The sequence below is a fragment of the Miscanthus floridulus genome, chromosome 14, assembly GCF_019320115.1.
Source record: "Miscanthus floridulus cultivar M001 chromosome 14, ASM1932011v1, whole genome shotgun sequence".
NCBI lineage: Eukaryota > Viridiplantae > Streptophyta > Magnoliopsida > Poales > Poaceae > Miscanthus > Miscanthus floridulus.
In genome coordinates this window covers 27,121,171-27,132,420 of record NC_089593.1, presented here as the reverse complement: position 1 = coordinate 27,132,420, position 11,250 = coordinate 27,121,171, and positions in this window count along the sequence as shown.

Below are 11,250 nucleotides of genomic sequence, written 5' to 3'. Positions count from 1 at the left end.
AGGGTGTGTCTGGATCAGACCTTATAGGGTGTGGGTGGATGGCTCGTGGAGATCGTTGATGAAGATCCCGCTCAGAGATGGATCCCGCCTGGTGGCCAATTTTACGAGAAAATCAGCGGCATCGTTGTCCTTTCAGGGGACGTGATGCAGCTAGATCCCCTAGAATTTGTCCTCGAGCTTGCACACCTCCTAGAAGTATGCTACCATGAAGGGGTTTTTGCAGGAGGACTCCTTCATGACTTGGTCAATGACCAACTCCGAGTCACCGTGGACGTAGATGGCGATGCGTAGCCCATTGATGAGGGCCTCATATTCTGCGGCATTGTTGGAGGCCGAGAAAAGGAGGTGGATGGTGTAGCGGAGCCTACTCCTATCTGGGGAGATCAGAACCGCTCTAGCCCTTGAGCCGGGCGCCATTACGGACCCGTCGAAGTACATTGTCCAATACTCGTGGGTGACGTTCGGGGTCGGTAGCTGCACCTCCGTTCATTCAACGATAAAATCCATGAGAGCCTAAGATTTAATAGCGGTACGGGGCATATACCTGATGTCGTGGCCCATGAGTTCGAGTGTCCACTTGGAGATCCATCCCGCGGCATCGCGGTTCCGGACGATGTCCCCAAGCGGGTATGAAGTGATGACTGTGACTTCATGGTCGGTGAAGTAGTGCAGGAGCTTCCCGGTTGCCATCAGCATGGCGTATAGGAGTTTCTGCACCTAGGGGTATCGGACCTTAGGGTCGGTGAGTACCTCCCCGATGAAGTATACGGGCCGCTAGACCTTAAGGTGGTGTCTCGGCTCCTCCCTTTCGATGACCAGGGCGATGCTCACCACATGGTTGCTTGCCACGATGTAGAGGAGGAGGGGTTCTCCCCGTTTAGGAGCGACAAGGATTGGGGCCAACGTCCATGACGCTTTGAGGCTCTCTAGAGCCTGTTGAGCTTCCTTAGTCCAGACAAAGGCATCCATCTTTTTGAGGAGCTTGTAGAGTGGCATCCCCCATTCACTGAGCTGGGAGATGAATCAGCTCAGGGCAGCTAGATAGCCGGTGAGCCTTTGTATGCCCTTGACATTGCGTATAGGGCCCATGTTGGATATGGCTGTGATCTTTTTGGGGTTGGCCTCGATGCCACACTCGGACATAATGTATCCAAGTAGCTTTCCTTTCGGAACCCCGAAAACACATTTCTTGGGATTCAATCTGATGTTGAACCTTCGGAGGTTCGTGAACGTTGTGGCCAAGTTTGCGATCAGGTCGCAAGCTTGAGCCATTTTGACCACTATGTCATCAACATAGACAACGATTGTTGGTTTTAGCCGCTTGGCTTGATCAGGCTGATCGAGCGGGTCGATTTGGTCGGCGAAGCATTGCTGCATGCACCTTTGGTAGGTGGCGCTAGCATTCTTCAGGCCAAAAGGCATGGTTACATAGCAGTACGAACCATATGGGGTGATGAACGAGGTTGCGAGATGATCCGACTCTTTCATCGTGATCTGGTGATAGCCAGAGTAGGCATCTAGAAAGGAGAGGATCTCACAGCCCGAGGTGGAGTCGACTATCTGGTCTATGCGCGGCAAAGGAAAGTGATCCTTTGGACATGCTTTGTTGAGGCCAGTATAATCAACACACATTCTCCATTTTTCGGTCTTCTTTTTAACAAGAACGGGATTGGCAAGTCAGTTGGAGTGGAATACCTCTCTGATGAATCTGGCTGCCAAGAGTTTAGTGATCTCTTCGCTTATGGCCCTACGCCTCTCGTCATTGAAGCGATGCAGGCATTGCTTAGCGGGCTTTGAGCCTAGGATGAGGCGCAGTGCGTGATCAGTGATGTCCCACGGTATGCCTGGTATGTCAGATGGCTTCCATGCGAGACATTGCGATTGGCGCGCTAGAAGTCAACGAGCTTGCATTCCTATTTGGCCAAGAGCTAGGTCCTGATCCGTACCGTCTTGGTTGGGTCAATGGGGTTGATCCGCATCGCCTTTGTTTCCATGAGTGGGCGGCCTTTGAGGAGGTTGATTTGTTGTAGTCCGGGACTGCTAGGGTCGATGACTCCCCGAGCTGTGGGAGCTCTGACAAGTTGATGACCACAGTGGCAAGCTCGAAATGCTAGTGGTCTCACGTGAAGGCATGCGAGAAGGCACTGCCCATGGTGATGATGACGTTCGGTCCTGGCATCTTCAGCTTGAGGTAGGTGTAGTTGGGGATCGCCATGAATTTGGCATAGCATGGCCGCCCTAAGATGGCGTGGTAGGACCCTGGGTAGTCCACCACTTCGAAGGTGAGGACCTTCGAGCGGAAGTTGGCTCGGTTGCAAACGTGACGGGCAGGTCGATCAGCCCAAGCAGGTACGCCTGTGCTCCCGGGATCACGCCATGGAAGGGAGAGCCCGTTGGGTGGAGTTTCGACCAAGGGATGCGCATGGCGTTGAGGGTGTCGACGTAGAGGATGTTGAGGCCGCTGCCTCCGTCGATTAGCACCTTGGTGAGGCGCTTCTTGTGGATGATGGGGTCGACAATGAGAGTGTAGCATCCCGGTCTAGCGATGTGGGAGGGATGGTCCCTCTGATCGAAGGTGATCGGAGATTCTGACCAGCTAAGGAAGGAGGGGATGGTTGTCTCGATGGCACATGCCTCTCTGTAGCGTACCTTGTGCTGGCGCTTGGAGTAGATGGCGTTGGATCCCTCAAAGATCATTATGCATTCCTTGGGGTCAGGGAAGCTGTCCCCGTCCTTGCCTACCGCACCTCCTTTCTTAGTTGTCGCATCTTTGTCGTCTCCTTCTTTTGGCACACCGGCCTATCGTAGGAAACATTTGAGGAGCTCACAGTCCTTGTAGAGGTGTTTGATGGGGTAGGCATGGTTGGTGCACGGGCTATCCATGAGCTTGTTGAAGTGGTCAGGCAAGCCCTACTGGGGCTGCTTGCCCACACTATCAGCGATGGTGACCAATGTGGTGTTGTACGGTTAGCGCCGATCCTTTTTGTTCTTCTTGCCCCTCTGTGTGGAGGGGCCCTCGCTTAGTCTCCGCACTTGGCCTTGCCTTTGTACCGACCTCTATTGAAGACCGCTCCGACCACCTCCTCACCTAAGGCGTTGTTTGTGGCGACGTCGAGCATGTCGCAAGTGGTATGGGGCTTTAGGCAGCCAATATTGTGGATCAGGGACTCGTTGGTTGTCCTAGAGAGGAATGCACTGATAACGTCCGCGTCAACGACATCAGGGAGGGAGTTGCATCGTTGGGAGAACCTACGGATGTAATCCCGCAGGGACATGCTGGGCTCCTACTGGCAGCTCTTGAGGTCCTAGGAGTTACCAGGGTGGACATACGTCCCCTGGAAATTTTTGGCAAAGGCCCTCTTGAGGTCTGCCTAGTCGCGGATGCTGTCGTGCGGGAGGAATTCAAGCCACGCCCGAACATGTTCCCCCACGCAGATGGGGAGATATTGAATCATGAAAAGGTCATCATCCACCACTCGGGCTCGGCAGGCGAGCCAAAAATCTTTGAGCCAAATACCAGGGTTTGTCACCCCGGTGTACTTGGCGATGTTGGTGGGCGGTCGGAAGCGCTATGGGAATGGTGCTCTCCGGATATGCCGGCCAAAGGCCCATGGTCCCAGGCCATCCGGCCTGGGACTCTAGTCGTCTGGCTAGCGACCATGCCTAGGGCGCGTTTCACCACTCTCCTCGATGGTTTGGCCAGGGCTCGTGTTGCTTGCCCTCATCGCCGCCCGGTGGATGTCATCATCACGCCGGGCCTGATGCCGGTTGTTGATGACGTTGTGAGCGTCTTGTTGCGGACCAAGCCATTCGCGTACCGACGGTCGGTGTGAAGCAGGCGCCAGGTCGAACCGTGGCGCAGCCACAACCTCCCGTGCCACGCTTGGCGACTGTAGTGGTGAATGGATGGAGTGATTCGTCTGGTGCATCCCCACTCCCCTAGTGGGGAGAGAGGCCACAAGTTAGAGTCATGATGCGAAGCTTTCCGCCTGTTGAACAGCGATGGCTTCCACCAGCGTCCGGAGGTTCCGGTAGACCGCCCGCTCCTAGGGGTTGACGGGCTCAGGAACGCTGCACAGAAGCATTGCCATAGCGGCGATGTTCTGGCTAGCCCGAGCGAACTATGGGGGGTCATTCCCCTCGTTCATGATGTCGCGCTGGACCTAGCGGGCCTAACCCCAGGCGCCGCCCGCTAGGTCACGCGCATGGGGCGCAACGTGCTGCACCGAGCGCACCGACGCAGGTGGAGGCTGGTTCTATCACCGTTGTCGTAGCTCCTCGGCGTGCTCTTGTGCGAGCATGAGGGCCCCCGCACGTGGGACTGGAGGGGTGTGAGTCTACAAAGACTCTGCTACCACCGACAGCTGTCTCGGAGCGTCCGCCATAGCGCACTCCTGGAACAGACGGTGGCTAGGTGCCATGTCGCCGATGCTAGAGCCGTCACTCTCAACCTCGTCATCCAGGAGTTCGTGGAAAGTGGTGGGAGCATAGCTCGCTAGCCCATGAATTCGGATGTGAGAGGGGGCGGCGCCAGTGTCCTTTGGAGCCCTTGAGCGTACGCGTCCACAGGGGACACGAGGCCGTAGGGGAACCGATCGTACGATGTTTGCGGTGCGGACGATACGGTCCCTCCGGATAATCGGCTTGAGATAGTAAATAGCGAGTAAATGATAGTATGTGTACATTACTCATAGTGGGGTTTGAGCAGAGAGTTTGCTCAGAATGAAGCACAGGCGCCTCATCATTGGAGTCATCGTGTGTCCCGGGGCCGATGGAGGGCGCCCCTCCGATAGGTGCTGGAACAAGTGCCTCCTCACGAAGGTGTAGTACGCCGAGTCGGTCGGCGACGAAGTCCAGGCTTCCAAAGAGGAAGGCCTAGGACAGCTCGAAGATGGGTGGAACCCACATCCCAATAGGTGGGAGTGCGGGAAACTCCAGTGAGCCGAAGCGAGTTGTGTCGCTTGAGCCCGCCATGGCGAAGGTGGTGGAAAAGTGGGTCATCCGATGACCAAAAAGTGTAAACGTACAACGTCTTCCCCACGGACGGCGCCAACTGTCGGTGCAGAAAGTGACCAACATGTAAATATTTGTAGTTTTGCTGTACGTTGTGATCGGAGGTGGCCTAGCACTCAATGACACTGGGTTTATACTACTTCAGGCAACGTGCCCTACGTCCAGTTTGAGTCGGTCGGTGACTTTATTCCTGAGCCTAGGTGCTCGAAGTTTGCTGTGGAGTTACAAATGGAAGGGAGAAAGATGGGGGTGCAAGAGGTCCGGTCGGACTCTGGTCTGAAGGGCTAAGAGTGACGGGAGCTCCGCTATGTGCTAAGTGTTTGAGCATGTGCTCGAGATTTGAACCTAGTGGTTCTCCTGTTGTGTGTGTTGTTCGAGTTATTGTGTACTGATCGATCTATCTATGGGGAGAGAGCACATCCCCTTTTATAGATGAAGGGGATAGCTTTACAAGCGAGAGAGAGTGTGTACGTAAGCTAAGTCTTGTTGCCCACACCGTCGGGTACAAGATAATTGTAGGCGCCCATAACACTGTTAATGACAGATGCATGTGAGAGGTTGCGTCGTCTTCTTCTTGTATGGCAGATGTTGGTGCCTGCCATACTGTTGATGCCTAAAGACATGCAAGGGGTTTTACCGTGCTCGTCCAGTATGGCAGTTGTTGCGGGCGCCCACAACACTGTAGGGTAAATATCGGCGTCCACAACACTGTTCTGGCATGCCCGGAAGTTTGCAGGGCACTCTTCTAACATGTCCTGTCAGTACTGTCTTGTAGATGTATAGGGTATGGTCCTCGGCAGTGTTCGCCTAAACGGATTAAATAGCCGTTTAAACAGCCAGTAAACGGTAAATGGTGGTAAACTGTTTTGTTTAAGGGGTAAACGGAAATTAAACGGTTGACCGTTTAAACGGTCAAAAAATAGGAAAACGTCCTAAATGGTCTAAACGGAACGGAGACAAAACATCATTAAACGGGCTAAACAGCTGTTTAAACGGTCGTTTAGGCGAACACGAGGTAAATCTAGTTCAGTTTTGTATGGATAAATTTACATACTTAAGTTTATTATATTTATAAATGTGTACACTTGATATGTTACATGCATAAATATCTATATTTGGTTCTTTTCACATGCATAAATATATATACATACCAAAATAATTGATTTTTACATGGATAAATATGTATAAATGCTAGAATACTTGATTTTTTACATACATATATATAATTATATGTATTTTTTTTAAAAGGTACAAAACTGTTTAGACCGTTTAACTTCGTTTAAACACCGTGTAAATAGCCTAAACGTTAAACGAAGGACGGCCGTGTAAAGACCGTTTACCGTTTAGGAAAACATTGGTCTTCGGTCTTGCGGTTGACTTGAGTGCCCTGCCTTACTTGCTTCGTACGTTTCCTGGTCCTCACCGAGCGGACGTCCCCGGTCGGTTGGTCCTAGTTGGCTCCGACTGCGCTGGTCGAAGAAGAGCTATAAGTAGGGGTTCGGTGCGTCCCCGGTTGGAGATGCAGTTCGGAGTTTGGAAGCGGTGTTTGGTCAGGCCTTCCGGTCGGAGAGGCAGACCAGAGTCGGAAGCGAGCGTTGTTCGTCTTTGGCAGGGCCTTCCGGTCGGAGAGGTGGGCCGGAGTTGGAAGCGAGCGTTGTTCCTCCTTTCCGGGACCTTCCGGTCAGAGATTGGATTGCCCTTCTGGTCTGTCATTTTTAGGTGTTTGGGTCGGTCCATGAGTTGCACGTCGTTCGCAACGTTTGTCTACTGGGCCAAGCCTTTGTTTCGAAAGCTGGTCTATGAGGGACCTCGGATTTATGAACCCGACACAATGAGTATATTAAAGAGCCATTCATCATATACTCCTGTCATCATCGCTCCAAGCGTGTGAGTTTCGTGATAGAGATCCCAACAAATTTGATTATCATGAGTCTGTTTGGTTTCCCATGACTAAAATTTAGTTACTAAAACCATTGATTAAACTTTAATCACCTCTATTTGGTTCTAATGACTAAAAGTGGCTAAAGACAATTAAAGCAGTTCAACAAATATCAAACTAGCTCTAATGAATGCTCAAATCAGGGTGAGGGACCCGCAATAATGAGAGGCAACACTTGTTCACTAGACACTTTAATCCACTTTTAGCTACTCTTGGGTAATTAATATGACTAATCTACTCTAATCTATTTTTAGTCAGTTTGTTTCACACTCTAGCAGCTAAAGCGACCATAGTTTAGTATCTAAACTTTACTAGGGGACCAAACAGATCCTACGAATGATGATGGCCTCTGGTCCTGAGGGGAGACTCCACTGGTCCGCTTGACTGCCTGTGCCTACGCGTGCGCCCGGGGAAATGGTAGGTCTCGCTGTCGGCTGTCGTCGGCATTGGTGGTGTCGCCACTGCAATAGCAGTACTGACAAAACAGACGTGCTTAAGTACTAGGATCGAATAATCACACAGAGGTCAGAGGCCTCCGTGTTTGTCTGGCTGTGAACGTATGGCCCTGGTAGAATCTTGGCTAAAACTAGCTGAAAAATACTGTTCTAGCTGAATTATTGTGAGAGAAAAACATTGTTCCGGCTAAAAAAATAAGTCGACAAGTCGAATATGGGGTAAGCCGAACGGGGCATAGTAGGTAGTATTTGTCCAGTTCGGCTTACCCCATATTTAATTTATTTGGTTTCTTTTTTTAGTCGAAACAGTATTTTTCTCTCACAACGATTCAACCAAAACAGTATTTTTCAGTCAGTTTCAGTCAAGACCGGCCAACGGGCCATTATATATACAGCAAGTCTGCAACATTAGTACGTTTATGATACAACAACTACTTTTATCCGTACGGCTGTGCTATCTGCTATCTTCTGATCCATGCGTTAAGGTAGGGGTCCCACGCAGGCAGTTTGACCAGCCTTTGCCTCAGCAGTGTACTGGCCGTTGACTGACCCCGACGACCGATCTGTACGCGTCCACGCAAGGGCAGTTGGGCGTGATCTCGTGATGAGGTCATGACGTAGTACTACTTTTTTTCATATGGAGGCGTCCCGAGCCACGTACTAAACAGACAGAATTACACCACTATTTTTAGCAATTTATTTAAATCAAACTTAAAGGTGTGGTGTCCAACTTATATAACTCTCAATTCTTACAATATTTATTTGTCCATCCAAAAGAAGGAAAGAACCGCATATAAGTTGTTTATAGCACACAACAAACTTCAAATATACACTCCTTTAATTTATTTTCAAGATGTTCACTACAGGAAATTGATTTAATTTTTTTTTACAATTGTCTCCCATTTTTTTCAGGGGCATTTCACGTAGCAAGCCGCGTCCAGCTAGGCTGGGAGCATTGCAGCAACATGGTGCATTCAAAATTCATTTTTGGAGATGATTATATTGCGCAAACCAGCAACACTAGAAATGTATTCGCTTTTTTACCCTGAAAATCATATTTTCAACTCCAGTTCACTTACGACGACCATCCCAATAAATACGAGATTTCTAGGAGCAGCTGGCTGGACTGAATCGCCTTACCAAATACCCTCTAAAAAGCCTTTCTTCCTCCTTGGTTTGATCACGCCCAACCTGAGCCCATCCTTTCTTAAGCTCACATTGAGGTCAAAAAATTGCAAAAAACAAAGGGGTGTTTGTCCTAAGACCCTTTGAAGGGATTGGCCTTAAAAGGTAAGATTATACCATACATGCTATGTTTTTGAACTTTCCTCACAAACTGCTTGCTTCATTAGAGTATCCATCTAGAGAGAGGCATGATGGTTTTTCCATTTTGATATAAGTTTAGGTTGTTTTTTTTTTGCCCAACCTAGAGCAACTCGAGGAGCTTTGTAAAATTCACTTACTAAACCAACAACTTTAATAAGTTAACAAAATAAGTAGCAGCCTCAATTTATCCCTCTCTCTCCAAATGTTTCTTATATAGCTTCCTAAAAAACAAAAAAGATGGCCCACAACTTTTTCTACGTCAATCCATCTGTTTGTGCGCCGCTGCTATCCCTAGAGTATTCGCCGCCACATCCCCATCACTCGCCCCTGTAGGCATGACCACACCCAAGCCACCCAATACCAGCCTTCAAGTGGCAAAAAAACAGGTCACTGTTGGCCACCACTGAAGGGAATGGAGGCACCCAATCTTCCATCAGATCGAGATAACTGTCGATTTGGTGTAACACACACACGATCCAGATTCCGGACAGAAAGACCCAAACCTCCGCAACCGTAGCACCACGTCTCCTTTGGTTTTCAACCGTGCGATGTTTGGTTGACCATGACAGAAGGCTAATCCTGGCCTATGAATCAAAGAACACAAGTAAGAAACAAGATAGAGCACAACAATCTAGTACTGCAAATATGATGAAGCCACAAGTTGGGGTTCTGTAAACCAATCTATGGCGATATTGTCCAATGATCGTCCTTAGGTGTCGTCCCTCCAAATTAGCCAGGCCTATTCGTTCCTAGTGGCAGTGTTTGCACTCCATTTACAGTCGTGCACCAACTTACGAGACTCACCCCAACAACCCTGCCGTGCGTCGCACTGGCAGTCCCACTCCACCCACCCCGGTTTCGTTCGCTACCCCTCTTCAACCATCCTTGATCCGCCCCGACCTCGTCGACCGCTAGCTCGCACTCCACATGGCTTTATTCATGCCATGCGGATAATCGGTGCATATAACTGAGAGTGTAATTGGCATTATGTTGTACCCCTTTGTATTTTGCCCAAAGTTTTAAATAGCCGGCTATAGCTGAAGCTATAGCCGGAGATAGCTACTGGACAAGGTAGAAGCTAAGATATGCAATTTTTAGCGCTATGAAACCAAATCAGCTAATAGTCGGAGATATCCAGAGATAGCCGCTATAGCTGGTCACATTTTAGCGGCAGCCCAGCAGCTTCTACCGCGCGAGAGCCCAAGATTTTCGCCGGCCCAGCAGTAGCCCCCACCCCCACCGTAAGGACCCAGCAAGCAGCAAGCAGCAACCAACAACCCTAGCTCCAAGTCCCATCCCTCTCGGTCTCTCTACCGCACAAAAGGAGGCGGCGGCGGCTGCTTCTTTTGGGCTTCAGCGGTGGAGGCGGCGAGGGTTCCCTAAGCGGCGCAGCGGCAGGAGTCTCGTGTGACCGTCTCCGCTCAGACTCGAAGCCATCTCTTCTCCTCGCGGCTTGGTAAGTCGTTCATCCACCAGGCCTACATCAATCGACTCCAGTAGGAAACGGTGATTCAGACTTTCAGAGAGCCATCTATTCCTCCAGATCCAAGCGACTGAAAGCTCTAGTTTGGTTTTGGTGAATTGATGAAACCCTAAGTGCTAACCTAGTTTATCAAGTGATCATGAGATAGGTAGCACATTCTAAGTGGTGAAGCAAATGAAGATCATAACATGATGATGGTGATGCCATGGTGATGATCAAGTGCTTGAACTTAAAAAGAAGAAAGAGAAAAACAAAAGGCTCAAGGCAAAGGTATAAGTGGTAGGAGCCATTTTGTTTCGGTGATCAAGACACTTAGCGAGTGTGATCATATTTAGGTTTGATAGCCGTACTATCAAGAGGGGTGAAACTCGTATCGAAATGCGGTTATCAAAGTGCCACTAGATGCTCTAACTCATTGCATATGCATTTAGGATCTAGTGGAGTGCTAACACCCTTGAAAATGTTTTGTGAAAATATGCTAACACACATGCACAAAGGTGATACACATTGTGTTTAGCACTTATGAGCAAGGGTAAGAAACTTCACCAGCGGAGTGTCCGCCCATAGAGTGCGGATAGTTCAACGGTGCCACCAGCGCCCTGTACAGTAAAGACAGTGTTTCACAGAGTGCACCGGATGCTGGTCTCAACTGGACCGGAGCGTCTGGTCAGTGGAAGCAGTGAAGACGCTGGTGTCGGTCTTCAACCGGACGCTGGCGGGGTGTGTCCAGTCCTACTGATGTGGCAGCGTACAAAGGAAACAGTGAGTGACCAGACGCTGGGTGAGTCTGGTCGGGCATGACCGGACGCGTCCGGTCACGAGTGGAGGCTTACTGGAAGGGACCGGACGCTGGGGTACTGCGTCCGGTCGTGATCCAACTGACACATTCGGTCACGACTGGAACCTTACTGGAAGTGATCGGACGCTGGGGTCCTATGTCCGGTCGTGGAACTGTGTTGCGTCCGATCATCACTTGACCATTGGAATCGGGCGCTCAGTATTTGTCTATTTGAAGAGAGAGATGACGTGGCAGC